Source organism: Ursus maritimus, unplaced genomic scaffold (genome assembly GCF_017311325.1).
Source record: "Ursus maritimus isolate PB19 unplaced genomic scaffold, ASM1731132v1 scaffold_12, whole genome shotgun sequence".
Lineage (NCBI taxonomy): Eukaryota > Metazoa > Chordata > Mammalia > Carnivora > Ursidae > Ursus > Ursus maritimus.
The window spans coordinates 11,068,020-11,085,175 of NW_024423564.1; the positions used below are offsets into that span (position 1 = coordinate 11,068,020).

The 17,156-nt window shown below is 43.6% G+C and overlaps 1 long non-coding RNA gene across 7 annotated transcripts in view; it reads right to left on the minus strand.

Annotated features, from left to right (window-relative positions):
• Positions 1 to 480: 480 nt before the first annotated feature.
• LOC103669442 overlaps positions 481 to 17,156 on the minus strand; it is a 57,491-nt gene continuing 40,815 nt past the window's right edge. For 2 of the 7 annotated variants that reach the window (XR_570278.2, XR_570269.2), the window contains exon 6: positions 13,879 to 13,893. This is a non-coding gene — a long non-coding RNA (uncharacterized LOC103669442). Of the gene's footprint in view, positions 522 to 11,745; positions 13,894 to 17,156 lie in introns of those variants that run through there. The other 5 variants (XR_005834049.1, XR_570265.2, XR_005834051.1 and 2 more) reach the window with 5 other exon arrangements.

The following is a 17,156-nucleotide window of genomic DNA, read 5'->3' on the forward strand; positions in this document are numbered from 1 at the left end:
GAATCTGTTCTTTGGCTAAATGTTACTCATCATAATATTTTTAAACAATTAGAACATCTGTCACTGAAAAGATTTTTTAAATGAGTTTTAATTTATATGTTTTTGTTGCAGAAAAGTATGTATAATAGAGGACCAATAAAATGCTTTCAATCACTAAATTATCTTAAGATTACTTGGAAGAGAAATCGAAATATGATTTCAAAGAAAAAAAGAAACGACGCTTCCAATTTAGAGAGTTTCATCATGAATTAGCTAAATCAATGAGGATAATATCAAGTAACTGATATTAATACGAATCCTTTAGGTGCATTTAAAAGAGTGATTTCGTAGTTTTATTAATATTTACAAAAGGCCAGGGGCACCTGGGTGACATAGCGGTTAAGCGTCTGCCTTCGGCTCAGGCAGGGGTGATTCTGGCGTTATGGGATCGAGCCCCACATCAGGCTCCTCCGCTGGGAGGCTGCTTCTTCCTCTCCCACTCCCCCTGCTTCTGTTCCCTCTCTCGCTGGCTGTCTCTCTTTCTGTCAAATAAATAAATAAATAAATAAATAAATAAATAAAATATTTACAAAAGGCCAGTCACTGTGTTTTACAATTTTACTACTCTTGAAACTAATGACAAAAAAATGTTAGGTGCTAACCTTAAATGTACAAGGGGGCACATGGTTTTTCAAAACTCTTTTAAAAGATACAGGAGCAGAAATGTTTGAGGACTATTGCTTCAGCCAATGTCATTTCCGGAGGGGGACTTCACAGGGCTGTGACTCAGCATCACTTCAAGACTCCTCCAGGGCAGGGTCAGACCAGTCTTCCCCTTCAGCAACTTCCACCCCAGTTCCCAGCAACCAGCACCAGTTACTCACCTCCCAGTCACATTGCCTCTGGTGGCTGCAGACTCAGTCACGTACACCAATACCTGGATAGCCGTGGGCACGGTACTTAACCCCTCTGTGCCTCCCTTCTCTAAGTTACAAAATGGCAATAATATTTACTGCTTCTCTTTCTACTTCTTTCTCTACTACTACCACTACTTTTCATTTATGTACGTTACCTTAAGAAATGTTTGGCAATGGAAGCCATTGTGTATCTGAATACTCCACAGAAAAGGAAGAATGAGAAACTGAGAGGTCAAGCCAGATGTCAAAGGTCATTTGATAGGTCAGTTGCCAAGGACTAGAACCCTGGATTGCTATCATTTAGCCTACTGACCTCTGCTTTCTGGCAGTGACTCAGAGCTTGTCGAAGAATCTAGAGGCATGGTTCATAACATCTTTACCCAACACGGGCCTTGACAACAGTCCGTCCTTTGACAGGTTTGTGTTGACCACTGTCCAGAAGCACCCATGGCGAGCGTAGGGGGCCTGGGGTTGTACATGAAGGTCTTCTGTCTCCTTGTGCTCAGGCTGGACTCCCCCAGTAACAGAAGCGTAGGTACCCACTAAAATCTCCTATCACTTCTCATTTGTTCATTAAATCATAAACATCTTAGATTTTAAGAATCTGGTAACTGGAAGGGACTGTAGAAATCAGCCTGAGGCCCAAGCCTTTCCCATCAGTCACTCCACAGCAGAGTTTCAGAGAAGCATTTCCATCTCTCTCCCGCATGCTGGCCGACCTTGCCGCCGTGAGGCAGAGACAGGTGACTGGAGTTGGTGGGTAATGGGAGGCACTGCTGACTCTACTGAGCAGTGATTCTCCAAGGTTTAAAGCTCAGAAGCCCCTTTGACTAAAACTAGTAAAGTCTTATACCTTCTTCTTTTAATGTAAATTGAAACAATGTTTGGGATTAAAATATATGTTTTTAATTTATACTGATCTGCCTCCTTGGGAAGATTTGGGCTCCTGCCGAGAAACATTCCACCCCTTTATCCACACCCCCCAGACCCCACATTCCAACACACACTTCTTGGCTCCAAGAGTGTGTAGGGTACATGCGGCAGACCACCAAAGATGAATAGAAAGAGGTGTGAGCCAGATACCCAGCAATGATTAGGCCCAGGGCCTGCGTACATACACGGGCGCATCGGAATGGGGCCGGGAGGAGGTGCACAGGGAGTTATACATAACCAGGGGAGAAGAGTACGGGTGGGGCTGGAAGGAACGGCTCGTGAAAATGCCGATGTTCTTCCCAACTAATAAAAATAAAGCCAACAGACAGGTCGGAGACTTCAGGCTGGGAAGGAAGGTGGGGAAGAGCCAAACGGCCCAATTCCCTGAAGGATTTTTATTTGGTACCATTCCGTCGCTCTGGGTCTCTTGCTCCTGTTTTGCAGTTTGCAGACTGTTTAGTGCTATTTCAATTGATCTCTCTTTAATTCTTGCCAGTCCCTCTTTTCCCTCTATTTTAGGTGGTTTCACTCCAGTCCTGCCAAATTCACACACACTAAGATTAGAAGGGCCTCATTTATCATCCAACCCAATTCTTTCAAAATGTTTGACCGTGACAACACAGTGAGAAGTACATTTTATACCCTGACCTGGTACCCGTGTGCACAAAATACAACCAGACCAAGTTCCATGAAACCATCCTTATCTTACCAAAACCGGTCAACGGTTTCAATTTGAAAATGCCAGGTGCAACCCGATAAACTGATAATACGACCTACTAGGGGCTCACAACTCATTTTTTTTTTTAAAGATTTTATTTATTTAACAGAGAGAGACAGCCAGCGAGAGAGGGAACACAAGCAGGGGGAGTGGGAGAGGAAGAAGCAGGCTCCCAGCAGAGAAGCCTGATGTGGGGCTCGATCCCAGAACTCCGGGATCACGCCCTGAGCCAAAGGCAGACGCTTAACGACTGCGCCACCCAGGCGCCCCATCACAACTCATTTTTAAACACAGACTCATTTTACAGATGAACGAATTAAAATGAAAGGCAAGGCTCTGGGTCACCACCAGCATCAAAACCAGGGCTAGAACTCTCAACTTTTCCTGCACGGAGCTAGATTCCACTCAGAGCAAAACCTTTGATTGGAAAAGGATAGTTTTTTGAAATACGCTATTTGGGCACATAAACATCTTGCCTGTTTTTGTGTGGGCTCTCTGCCATTCTCAATTATTTGATGCCAGACCAATGACACCTAGCAAATGGAGAAACTTGGGTGAATTAGGTACCTAAAATGCGTTTGCACTTTTTTTTTTTTTTTAAATGCTCAAGGACCTCTACTGCAGCTCCCTGCTGGTAACTGAGGTAGACTGGTCTTCTCATCAGGCAGAGCTAGGTAGGTGGTAGGGGTGGGGAGAGAGTGGGGTAGGGGGAGTAAGGATGGGTATGGATGGAATTTCCTTGACCTTCCTCCATCCCTCCCTCTCTTCCTTCCTTCCTTCTTTCCCTCCTTCCATGCACAAACTGATATTATTAAATATCTATTACATACCAGGGCTTGTGCTACTTTCTGTAGGTGGGGTAAAAAAAAAATTTCCTAAGAAACATACTCTGGCAAAGCAATCAACTTGTAAGCAGTCCATTACAATGCTACACAGAAGTTAAGGCTTTATGAGAAGGAAGTTTAAGCCTGCATTTAACCCAGACCAGTGAAGAAAGAAGTGATAAGAAAGGCTTCCCTGAGGAGGGAGGGGATGGTGGAGCTGACTCCAACCAGGCGAAGGAGAGGGGAAGGAGGTCTCAGGCAGAGACCCTGCCGGAAACAGGGGATGGTCTCGCTGTTTCATAACATTCATGTGTAGAGCTCCTAATTTCAGAGAAATCTGCTGAATATACACTGATCTTCAACCCCTGTCTCTGAGTACACCTGAACTGGAGAGAGAAAGGTATCCATCAACTCCTACCTGCCCAGACCAGTTTCCGAAGGGACAGACCTCATGTGGAGCAGAGAAGAGAGACAGCACACACCTACCTTGCTCATTCTTTGCATTTTGAAAATGGTTACAATGGTGGTACGTTGTTTTATTTTAAGTTACGGTTTTTGAAATTATTTGAACCCAGAAATCCAACAAGAATATCCACCCACTCTGCGAGTGTGGTCACTACTTCAGGATGGTTTAAAAAAAAATCAAAACCCAACCCCACTTCAACCCCCCACTCCATAGCCTGACTTAAGAGGCACTTATAACAGTATAGCAAGACAACCCCCTCGACACCGCCCCCCTTCCCCCCCCCTTCCTCCCTACATTCCCTGGAGAAATTGGAGAGATAGGGCCATTTGTTTGGATAGGACCCTGCCGATAGAGCTCAGCATCTGGTCTCAGGCGACAAAACAAAACCGGAAAGTCAGGAAGAAGCCAGGGAGCTAAAACTAGACCCTAGAAATATCAAGCCTCCAACCCAGCAGATCTTGGAACGAGGGCTCTACATACAGGAATAAACAAAAATTGTGTCTCAAGATCTAACTTGAAATAATGCCACTTAGTACGTCCTCGGTGATCTTCATGTGGAAAATAATTATTTCTCAGCCTACAACCGATCCAGCCGGTGTTAGAAAAGCTACATGAAAAATTCCTACAATTTGGCGGCTTCCTCAGCATTCTGTCTTCCTGAGGATCAGCAAATTCATTAAGGTCTTGCTCTGCTGTTTGGCTGGCCATTCGTCTACTAAAAATATCTGAGGTCTTTCTAGTTTATTTCAACCATTATTTCTTAGTGATAATAGACTTGAAATTCATAAGTCTGAATTATGCAAGTTGTCTGATTCTGAAACCTCTTAAATTAGTACAGAATGGTAGTTCTCAAGATTTTTACTAAATGGCCTTTATTCAATGCCTATTAATACCAGGATTTATTTTATTTATGTATTTAAAGATTTTATTTATTTATTTGTGAGAGAGAGTGAGCAAGAGAGAGAGAGAGCGAGAGCGCACAAGTGGGGAAGGGCTGAGGGAGAAGCCGACTCCACGATGAGCAGGGAGCCTGACATGGGGCTCGATCCCGGGACTCCAGGATCATGACCTAGCTGAAGGCAACCGCTTACCCGACTGAGCCACCCACATGCCTCTACAAGGATTTTTTTAAAAAATTTTATTTATTTATTTGAGAGAGAGAGCACAAACAGGGGGAGGGGCACAGGAAGGGGCAGAGGGAGAGAGAGAAACAGACTCCCCTCTGAGCAGGGAGTCCAAAGAGGGGCTCTATCCCAGGACCCCGGGATCATGACCTGAGCTGAAAGCAGACACTTACCCAACTTAGCCACCCAGGCACCCCCAATACCAGGATTTTTTGAAAACATATCCTATCTCTTATATAACAATCCTAAAATGTAATTATTTTATTCCCTGAGATTAAAAAATTAGGCAAGGTAGTGAGAGAAAGCAATAATTGAAGTCCAAATGTGCCTCTCTTCAGAATCCATGATCTTTCCATGGATGTCTTCCCAACTGGACCAAAGCTGGCTCTAATTTAGTTAATTAGCTAAAAGCTACAAGCATCCTCAAGGCAGGAGAATAAGCGGAAGGGCTCTCTGACCCTCTCTCTCACCTTCTCTCTCTCACCATCCCTTCTTCACTCCCTCATTCCTCAGGTGCTCTGCTCTCTTCCCTCACCATCAGAGCTCTCTAAAATGCATCTTACCATAGAAGGTTGGAGCAGGGTTTTCCAACAGGGGTCCAGGCCTTTTACTTCCCCACCCCCATTACCCCCCCCCCCAAGACTCCAAAGGGGTCTGAGAGCTGTTCTCTCCATTTCAAAGGAGTCTAATAGAAACTGTCAATTCTTTTTAGGCTATTCAGATTCCTTTGTTTTAATCTGGTGTCCCATCAACTCAGTGTAATAGGCCTGATTGTCTTTGGGGAATTGAGTTAATAAAGGATATTTTTCTGGCAGGTTGAAATCTTTCAAAGCACTAAGATCTACCCCTGAGAGCTGTGAAAGGTTAGGTCTTTGCAATGTTATCTCTACTAACAAAGTCTTAATCCAGAGGGTTCCACTCCTCAGTAAACATTCAAGTAACAGGGCCATTGTGTTGGAGGAGGGGGGTATAGATTGCAATGCTGAAGAAATGTTAACCTGGATATCTAGGTCCATAATGCAGAAGGACAATAGACCACAGTGGTTAAAGTAATGGACTTTTTTTCTTAATTCTTATTTTCTTTGATTAAGTAGGCTCCACATCCCAGCCCCCAATGCAGGGCTGGAATTCAGGACCCTGAGATCAAGACCTGAGCTGAGATCAAGAGTCAAATGCTTAACCAACTGAGCCACCGAGGCGCCCCTAAGATAATGGACTTTGACAGCAGAGAGACACTGTTCAAATCTTGACTCTGTCCCTTGTTAAGAGTTATTGAGCGAACTATCGAACTCTGTGCATCAGTTTTCTCAGCTGTAACTATCTCATAGGATTGCCACCGGGATGTAATGGGATGATGCATTTGAAGTGTGGGATGCCTTACGCTATAATTATTGCTCAACAAATGCTGTCTGAACATTTTTTCCACGGACCATAACCCAAATTGGTCTTTCGCTGTGACGCAGGACATCTCCTCCTCCCCCATTTGCCTACGATTTCCTTTTTCACTCCCGGAGCTAGCTGGATGTTTTGGCTGATGTTGGAAAAACCCCGCAACAAAAACAGAGGGAAAGTGCGGTCTGGGTTCGAAGGCCAAGCAGCAATCTTTTCGCCCTGAGTGAGGGCTCCGGCTGGCAATAGGGTAGAGGGCATTAGGGTTGCTGGCGCAGACAGGAGGGTGAAGAACCGAACACAGGCCCCGTTTGCAGGAAGCTCACTCTCTCGTGGGCAGCCAGGAGTCAGCTTGGAAGAGAGAGAGACCACCAGAACCAGATTTGGAAAAGTCTAACTGTTGAATGTGTAAGTGCTTGGCGGGGGGCGGGGGGGGGGGCGTCCTTCCTTTAGCAGCGTTTGACTCAGAGATTCAGGGTGGGTAACCGGTCCAGGAACAAGGGGCACATGGCCATGCTGCACCCTCACCTCGCTGGAGCACCTACTCCTTTTATCCCTCCAAGCTGCCCCTCCCCCACCAGCTGCTCTGGGAATCGCCCTAAAGCGCTTCTTCAATCATGTCACTCCTCCACTAAACGTCTGTGACACCTACAGGATTAAGCACAGACTTTGTAGCCTCTCCAGTGTGAACCCAACTTATCGTCTGTGCTCCCTGTCCTGTGCCAGACTGAGTACTCATTGTCCCCTGAGCTCATCTTGAGCTCTGGCTCCTCTGCACCTTCCTTTCTCTTCCTCCTCTTCCTCCTCCTCCTCCTTATTCTTTTTTTTTTTTTTTAAGACTTTTTAAAAGTAATCTCTACACCCAACGTAGGGCTCGAACTTACAACCCCCAAGATCAAGCGTAGCACGCTCCAGGACTAAGCCAGCCAGGTGGCCCCTTTCTTTATTCTTTATTCTATCTCAGGAATGTCCTTTTGTTCCCTCCCATCTCAAATGCCACTCCTCCCTTAGCAGCTTCCCCTAACCCTCTCCCAATTCCCCCAGCATTCCCTCCTCTGAAACTGGGGCATGGAAGGTTCTTAGTAAATTTGGTTTTCTACCAGCTATCAGATTGTTAACTCCTTAAGGTTAGGTACGGTGTCTGACTGAGGGGTTCCCTCTGCCAGTACTCAGTAAGTACTCAAGAAGTAGTCACTGGGGGGCGCCTGGGTGGCACAGCGGTTAAGCGCCTGCCTTCGGCTCAGGGCGTGATCCCGGCGTTACGGGATCGAGCCCCACATCAGGCTCCTCTGCTATGAGCCTGCTTCTTCCTCTCCCACTCCCCCTGCTTGTGTTCCCTCTCTCGCTGGCTGTCTCTATCTCTGTCAAATAAATAAATAAAATCTTTAAAAAAAAAAAAAAAAAAAGAAGTAGTCACTGGATTGCATCAGAGCTGAATAACCCTTTCTTCCCACTTCAAGACCCTCTTCATATTTATTCCCCTAACAACTCCCCTCCAAGTGAAACAGAATTGATTGATCCTATTTTACTGAGCAGGAAACTGAGGCCTGGAGAATAAGAATAATTAGTACGGAGGGGGTTGGGGGCGAGAGTGCGCCGGAGGCCAATATGGAAACTTCCATAGCAAAGCAAAGGCAGTGGTGATTCTGCTTGTCATTCTGTTTAGTCTCTCTTGTCTCAAGGCTATGGTGACAGCCTGGAATGGATTAGACCCTGAATAGCAACTGTTGGTCTGTCTCTAGGCCTGGGGTGAAGTAATAAGTCTCTTTAACTCTGTCCTCAGAGAGAATTTTAAAAAGTGAAAAGAGAGAAGGAAAGAAATTTTGCCTCCAGAGAAACGTACTGCCACATAAAATCATACACAGCTTTAAAATTCAATGTTTTTCTTCTCTGAAGATACCCGGGACAAGCCTGTCTCTGCTGCTTTTCATCATATAAATTGCTCTGCTTGAAAGGCAAGTGGGGGTAAATATAGCAGCAGTATCTCTGATGTAACATTCTCTGACCTGGCCTGGACATGTCCTTGACATTGTCCTTTAGAAAGGAAAGAGAAGGAGAGAAAAGTATGCCCTTGCTACTGTGTATAAGAGAAACTCCTATTCCCAGCCATTATCAGGGGACAGGAGACTGATGAGTATAAAGAATAAAAATAAAACGAAAGATGCTAGTGATTTGTCAGGTTTCCTGTGTCTGGCTGTCTGGCAGGCAGGCCAGAGCCAGAGCCAGTCAATCAGCGTATTTACCAAGGTGGACGTGGCCAGACGCCCTGCACTGGAAACCACACACGATTCCACTTCTAGTCCTGCCCGTTGCATTTTGAAAAGTGTCCTGCCTAAAATATTTTGTAGGTTACCGAATCCCACTTTCTCCTGACTCTTTCCAGGCTTTTTCCTTAATGCAACAACTCAACGATAGCAATAATGAAACTTTAATTTGAAAGTGGGCAGAATACACATCAAAATGCTCCTTGTGGTTCCCTCTGGTGAGAGGTCAGGGCGCCTAGGGGCTGGGAGGAGGGCAGAGTGAATGCCCGCAGGGCTCTTGGCTCTATTGTGGGAGGCTTTCACGATGAGAATGATTTAGTGAATTGCATGCATAATTTTTTTTTTTTAACTAGGGAAGGAAGGAAATAATGGATTGAGAAAGAGCTCACCTGTGATTTCTACGTGAAACTTGATTTTAAGCATATTATTGACTCTCAAGTCCCTCCAAGAAAAGCATCTGTTGGGTAGGGTAACTGCGATTTTCTTACTTCCAGTGTCTGGGATAACGTCTCAACTCTTTCTTTTTTTAAATGTTGCATCCCTCATGTAAAATTCAAATTATGTGCCACACATCAATATGTAATTTATGTATGCATAAACTATTTATAGTGATTTTATATGTATATATACTTCCGCCTATCCATTTCTGTCTATGGAATACCTACTTCCTTGTTTTCTGAATAAGATAGAAATGAGAGAATTTTGTGATGGTAACACTGGAGGATGTGCCCACCCCTTCCTTCTGAAGACCACTAGTCAAATTAATACAGCACCGCTGACCCATGAGGTAATGGCTGTACATTAATGTATGCTAATGTATGCAAGATCCCTCCCACAGTGCCGGGCACGTGCTGGCTGCTCTATCAGAAGGGGAAGCCTTCTCTCCTCCCGTTTGTCCACTGAAGAGGACCTAGTTGACGCAAAAGAATTTGAGTGTGTAAGCATCTGGCCTAGGAAAGTTAGAGCTAGAAAGAGTTAGATATGATTTCACCAATTTTCCTCACCTCAAGACAGGGAAACTGAGGCCCAGGAGAATTGTTTGTTTATAAAGACTGCAAATCCACTGAGTGACAGGGCCAAGCGTCTTCATGACTTTTCTAAACTCCCACTTGCACCTCTGGCTCAGGTCCAAACTAGTTAAAATGACAAGATTGCCAATTGTTAGCTCAACTGTCTTCTCTCTTCCCTTCTTTTAGTGTGTCTGGTTTAGAGCTTTTTTTTTTTTTTTTTAAAGATTTTATTTATTTGACAGAGACACAGCGAGAGAGGGAACACAAGCAGGGGGAGGGGAGGGGCAGAGGGAGAGGGAGGAACAGACTCCCCACTGAGCAGAAGCCCCATGAGACTTGGGGGACCAGATTCGGGGCTCCATCCCAGGACCCTGGGATCATGACCTGAGCTAGAGGCAGACGCTTAACTGGCTGAGCCACCCAGGTGCCCCGGTTTAGAACTTTTTACACCTACTTAGATGTGCCTGTAGGAGTAAAACCTCCGAGGAGATAGAAATGCAATAAAATCTTTAATAATCAAGTACTGGGCTGAAGGCATTCTGACTTCTCCCAGAGCACAGTAGACATAGTGAACAGCAGGTGTGGTTTATTATTACTATTATTAGCATTATAAGCATCATTAACATCATCACCCCCATCAGTCTGTCTTCTGTGTGCGGATAGGTTTTTAATAGTGTACTTTAAGGGGCGCCTGGCTGGCTCAGTCAGTAGAGCGTGTGACTCTTGATTTCGGGGTCATGAGTTGGAGCCCCATGTTGGGTGTAGAAATGACTTTTATTTCAAAAAACAAAAAGAGGCACTTCAAAAGCCTGAGCAGCTTCTCATCCAGAGGCAGTGAGCCAGGTGGCTCCGGGATGTTGAGCCTCTTCTGCAAATGATGGAAAGGACTTCCGAAGGGTAGTCCCCAGCCCCCAGCCTGCTGCCTGGCGCGTGCTCCTGAAAAAGTTTACCTAACTTCCACCTAGAAAAACAGAGCTCTCCTCTGGAATTCAAGCACAGTTTAGAGAGGTCAGAGAAATTCACAGCCTGGGGCCCTGTGTCTGTCTGCCTGGTCAAAAACAACCACATATTCTGCTTTCTGCTTTGCAGTTTATAAAGCCCTATGGGAGGCGAGGGATCTGAATAACACGCCGCGGATCTGAAATAATTTTTTTTTTTTTTTTAAAGCACAGAGGGGCGCTTGGGTGGCTCAGTCGGTTAAGCATCTGCCTTCGGCTCAGGTCATGATCCCAGGGTCTTGGGATCCAGTCCTGCATCCATCTCCCTGCTCAGTGGGGAGTCTGCTTCTCCCTCTCCCCCTGCTCCTCCTCCCTGCTCCTGTTCTCTCTCTCTCACTCAAATAAATAAAATCTTTAAAAAAATAACAATAATTTTAAAAAACAGAGAAGAGGAAGAAAGAGACGCTAATATGGCTCAAGAGACCCTGTGTCCTAGACACCAGCCACCTCGCATCTCTTACCTCACTTTTGCCACCTCCCTTACTCCCAAAAGTAAGATTTGTCCCCATTTCAGAGACACTAAAGCTCACAGGCCAGGCAACAGGTCCAGGGGCACACAGCAACAAAGTGGGAGAACCAGAAGTCAAACCCACCCGCTCTGACCCCTGATCTAGTGGGCGCAGCGTCCACAGCCCCACATGAGGAAACCGAATCCCAGAACATTTTCTGTGCCCTGCAGAAGGTCACATAGCTAGTAAGTCGCAGGGCTGGCATCTGACTGTAACTCTGATCTCAAACTTGAGGTAGATAATCTGTGTTTAACAAGATGTTTTGTTTGCTGATGGCCAACAAAAAGTGGGGTGGAAGAAAATGAGATGTCACATTTAAATTGACCTGTTTTGATTAGATTAGATAACCCGGGATGGGGTTGTGGTTCGCAAGGAGTGGTTCTTAAACTAAAAGGTAACACTATGAAGTCGCAAATCAGAAGAGCAAGTAGGTTATGACACGGAGCAAATCCAGGAGTCAATACTAACCAGAGGGAACAAAACCTTCGATTTTCCTTCTCACCCTTAATCAAGTCTTTAAAACAACAACGTAATATTTTTTTTAAATCAAATGATACATGTTTACAATACAAAATTCAAAAGATACAAAAGATATAATGTGAAAAGTCACTTACCCTCCCTCTTCTGCCCTCCCAGCCAGCCTCACCAGCATAGGGTATCCAGAGACCTTGATTCAGCCTCAGCACAGAAGGTTCTGGGTATTAGAAGAGAGAGCTGTTCACACGGTGTGATGACAAGTGTGGAAAGATCCAATGCCTTGTCCAAAATATATCTCCACTAGCCTGGTACCACCTTTCCCTTCAAACTAGGAGGAAATTCCCCCCAGTGAGTGTTAATCATTCCACTAAAGCGAAGATGGGGATATTACTTCCAGAAATACACAGGAAAAAGGAGATGGTCAAACTCAGTACTTTTGTCTACCGGTCTTTCTGTTCATCAACCTAATAATTGTTTTCTCTGGTTATTTTGTTCTCCCCACTCTGATCCTCAAAACACATGCCCATCTGGGGAAGCCCTGAGGGGCCCTCACTAACGCAAATCTAATTTTAGGATTTTAAATGTGATACATTTTCCTGACAGCCCCACATTTTCCAGAAGAGCCAGCTTGACACAAACTAGATTTTGCTTACGGGTGAAATGTGAGGAATATATATAAATCAAGTGGCTTCCTTCCCTTCCTAATGCCCTGCCACTGACCTCTCAAGAGCATAATTTATGAAGACCCTTACCCTTAGCTCCCTTTTTTTCTTCTTTTTTTTTTTTTTGGTTTCAATTTTTATTTAAATTCTAGTTAGTTGTCTAGTTAGTCTAGTTAGTGTAATAGTTTTAGGAGTAGAATTTAGTGATTCATCAGTTACGTATAACACCCAGGGCTCATCTCAAGTGCCCTCCTTAATACCCATCACCCACTTACCCCATCCCCACCCACCTCCCTCCATCAACCCTCAGTTTGTTCTCTATTGTTAAGAGTCTTCCCCTTTTTCAAAGTAAAACAACAGGAAAGGTGAAAAAGCCCTCTATCAACTTTCCACTGTTAATCAGGTCTTCTTCAGGCTTGCAATTGAAATAGTAAGGACACAGAGATGACGCCTGTTTTGTCTGTGTCTTTCCAACCCGGAATAAAGCCTTTGCCCAGCTTTGCCGCTAAAGGTTCTGTCCTGTTTCAGTCCTTCTTTGTCAAACGCCTTTAACGAATTATCTGCACTCCCAGTTATCTTTGGCTCTTAACTTCCAATAATTTGGTTTTGGTCTCTATTGAAAATGTAATTAGGGGGCATTATCTACTCCTGAATAGGCGGCTTCAAATGCCCCTTCTCAGTCTTTACTGACATCCAGAGTTTCCTATTCAACCTGTTACTGCAAATCACACCCTAAGGCATGGTTCTGTTTTGTTTGTTTGTTTAATACTTTTTTATTTTTTATTTATTTTTTAAAAGATTTTATTTATTTATTTGACAGAGAGGGAGAGAGAAATCACAAGCAGGGGGAACAGCAGAGGGAGAGGGAGAAGCAGGCTCCCCGCTAGCAGGAAGTCTGACACAGGCCTTGATCCCACGACCCCGGGATCATGACCTGAGCCGCAGGCGGATGCTCAACCGACTGAGCCACCCAGGAGCCCCATGTTTAATAAATTTTTTAAAAACTTTAATTACATGACCAGTATAACGACATTAATACAGTTCTACATAAAAGGCAGAAAATGTCACCCACAATGCCACTACCCTAAAAAAGATAAACATTTTTTAAAAGTTATGTTTATTTTAAAAGTTTTTGAGCACCTAGCTCAATACATTGCAGTTCATTTTATGGAATGTTATGCAACATTTGAAAATGATGAGATAAATCTATACATATGAAAAAACTCCTGGGGCGCCTGGGTGGCTCGGTTGGTTAAGCCCCTGCCTTTGGCTCAGGTCATGATCCCGGAGTCCAGGGATCAAGCCCCACATTGGGCTCCCTGCTCACGGGGAGTCTGCTTCTTCCTCTGACCCTCCCCCCTCTCATACTCTTTCTCCACTCTCACTCTCAAATAAATAAATAAAATCTTTTTTTAAAAAAGTAAATACTCCTACATTATCTATAAAGTGAAATTAGCATGATGTGGGGCGCCTGGGTGGCTCAGACAGTTAAACAACTGCCTTCTGCTTGGGTCTTGATCTTGGGGTCCTGGGATCGAGCCCCACATTGGGCTCCCTGTTCGGTGGGGAGTGTGCTTCTCCTTCTTCCTCTGCCTGTCTCCCCAGCTTGTGCTCTCTCTCTCTCTGAAATAAAGAAATTAAAAAAATATATATTTTAAAAAAAAGAAAATAGCATGATGTATAACAATATATATATTGCAATGCTATTTGAGTATTTTTATAAATATATTTCACGCTGGGATATGTATGCACATTTTCTGGAAGGACATACAAGACACACTTAACAGTGGTTGCTCGTAGACTCTAGAAAAAGGGAATGGCTGGTATGAAAAAAGACTTTTGTATTTATACTTTTCTGGATTGGTTGATTTGTTTACCACATAATTTAAATACTACTACCATCTAAAACAAAAGTAATGTTTGTGCACCATCAGTTTTCTGGAAATAAATAAAACAAATGTCTACACGTGTAACATGTGAAGGTCATTAATTTTTTAATTAACATTCAAAAGAAGTATTTTACATTTGAAAAGTATCTGAGGGTTAAAGAGAAAGAAAGAGACAAAACAAGAAACAGACTCTTGGGAGCTGGACTGGCTCAGCCAGTGGAGCATGTGACTCTTGATCTAACGGTTGTGGGTTTGAGCCCCACGTTGGGTGTGGAGATTACTCAAAAATAAAATCTAAAAAAACCAAAACAACAACAACAACAAAAACAGACCGTTAACTATAGAGTGGAGGTGGGTGGGGATGGGGAAAAGAGATGATGGGCATTAAGGACGGCACTTGCTGTGATGAGCACCGGTGATGTGTGACAGTGTTGAATCACTATATTGTACACCTAAAACTAAGATAACACTCTATGTTAACAAAAGAAAAAAAAGAACAGTATTTGAAGGTTAAACTTTATTTCATTCTATACAAATTCACAAGATTGTATGATAATTTTTGAGAAGTGATAACCAAACACATATTAAGCATTACTTGCTCATAGCTTAATAATTTCAAAAGAAAAATTACATAAAATTCTGTCCACATTTTTACAGTGAATTTTGATATTTGATTTGGAATGTGATTGTATATTTGAATACATATATAGGATACTACAAAGGATCTCAAAAGGTAGCAATGCCTAGAGCACAAGAGGCTCTTAAGTTGGACCTGGGTAGCATAACACTCCAAATTATATAAAGAATCAATCCGCATCAAATTCTACCTTCACCACTGCCCTCCTTCCTTACCTTGGCTTTGGAACCCACAGCCATCCTTTAAGGGGGGGCAGGGGACACTGCTTCTAGAAAGCAGTAGCATGTCTGCTGATAAACCAGGGAAGGCCTGATTTTCTTTCCATCTTCTTTAAGAAAGATGCCTTTATTTTTTTTAATTTTTTTTATTTTTTTAAAAGATTTTATTTATTTATTTATTTATTTATTTATTTCGATCCCAGAACGCCGGGATCACGCCCTGAGCTGAAGGCAGACGCTTAACCGCTGAGCCACCCAGGCGCCCCTAAGAAAGATGCCTTTTTTAAAAGGTGAATTTTATAGTATGTGAATTATATCTCATTGAAAAAAAGAAAGATGGGGTGCCTGGGTGGCTTAGCTGGTTAAGTGTCTGCCTTTGGCTCAGGTCATGATCCCAGGGTCCTGGGATCAAGTCCTGCATCAGGCTCCTTGCTCAGTGGGAAGCCTGCTTCTCCCTCTGCCTGCTGCTCCCCCTGCTTATGCTTTCTCTCCCCCCTCCCCTCTCTCTCTCCCTCTGTCAAATAAATAAATAAAATCTTAAAAAGAAAGATAATTTTTATGCTGGAAGGGGAAGAACAAACAGGTAAGAAATTTAAAGTTCCACTGAGATGAGATAATATGAGTTTTTCTCCCACTTTTAACAAAGCAAGATTTCTAGTCCCAAATACTGAAAGATGGTGAAAGAAATTGCCAGTGGGATGACAACCCACAAATGAAAACCTAAAAATTTTGACAGTGGGAGAAGTGTCAGAAGATGAGATGTATTGATGTGTGAATAAGGACTTCTTTTAAAGATAGAAGATCGGTCAAACCTGCTTAGTTTAAAGTAGTTGCCTATCTAGAGAATAAGACTGGGGAATAAAACAGGGTTATTATTTTTTTTTCATTATAAATATTTGGTACTACTTTAAAATTACCTCCATATAATATAATAACTAAACTTTACTAAAAAAAAAAAAGTGGCTCTGTGTGTGTGTGTGTGTGTGTGTGTGTGTGTGTGTGTGTGTAGAAAAATGAGATCCTAAAAACCATAGTCTGAAAATCTTCAGTGATCCCTGGAAGATTTAGGTATGGATTATTGAAGATGTTTTAAGAGCACTTAGAGGAATTGGGGCACCTGGGTGGTGCAGTTGGTCAAGCATCCAGCTCTTGGTTTCGGCTCAGGTCATGATCTCAGGGTCATGAGATCAAGCCCTCATCAGGCTCTGTGCTCAGCATGGAGTCTGCTTGAGATTCTATCTCCCTCTCCCTTTGCCCCCCACCCCAGCCTGACCCCCACTCATGCTCTCTCTCTAAAATAAATAAAGAAATCTTAAAAAAAAAAAAAAGGCACTTAATGGAATTGACTCTAGGCACCAACATGGATCCACTAAGGGCAAGTTCATTCATTGAATAAATATTTACTGTGCACCTACTTGGTCCTAGTTACTGTGCAAGACACGATGAAGAAGAAAAAAAACCAGGTATGTTCCTGCCCCTTGTGGAACTCCACTGAGGAAGACAAATAATAACAAAAATTACAGCGTAATTACAACTTGTGATAAGTACTATGAAAGAAGACACAGGGATTTGTGTGAGTGCATAATTAGAGGAACTAGCCTCACTGCAGGAGGGGGCAATGCTGGAGAAATCCTCTGTGCGGGCGGCAGCATGTAATCAGAGCCCTGAAGGATGAATAGGATGTAGATGGGCAGAGAGAGGGGAGTGCTACAGAGACGATCCAAAAACCACACGTGAAAAATGCATGAGGCAGCAATAAACTTGGCACGCTAAAGGAACGGAGAAAAGGCTGACATGGTTGGAATAGTAAACAGGTGAGTACAAGAGTGAGACTATCCAGGTAACTAAGGGCCATACCACACAGGCTAGCTCCTTTTTTTTTTTTTTTTTTTTTTAAGATTTTATTTATTTATTTGACAGAGAGAGAGCACAAGCAGGGGGAGCGGCAGAGGGAGAGGGAGAAGCAGACTCCCCGCTAAGCAGGGAGCCTGATGCGGGACTTGATCTCAGGACCCTGGGATCTCGACCTGAACAGAAGGCAGACGCTTTAACCGACTGAGCCACACAGGCACCCCTCCTTTTTTTTTTTTTTTTTAGGTTTTTATTTATTTAATTAATCTCTACACCCAGTGTGGGACTTGA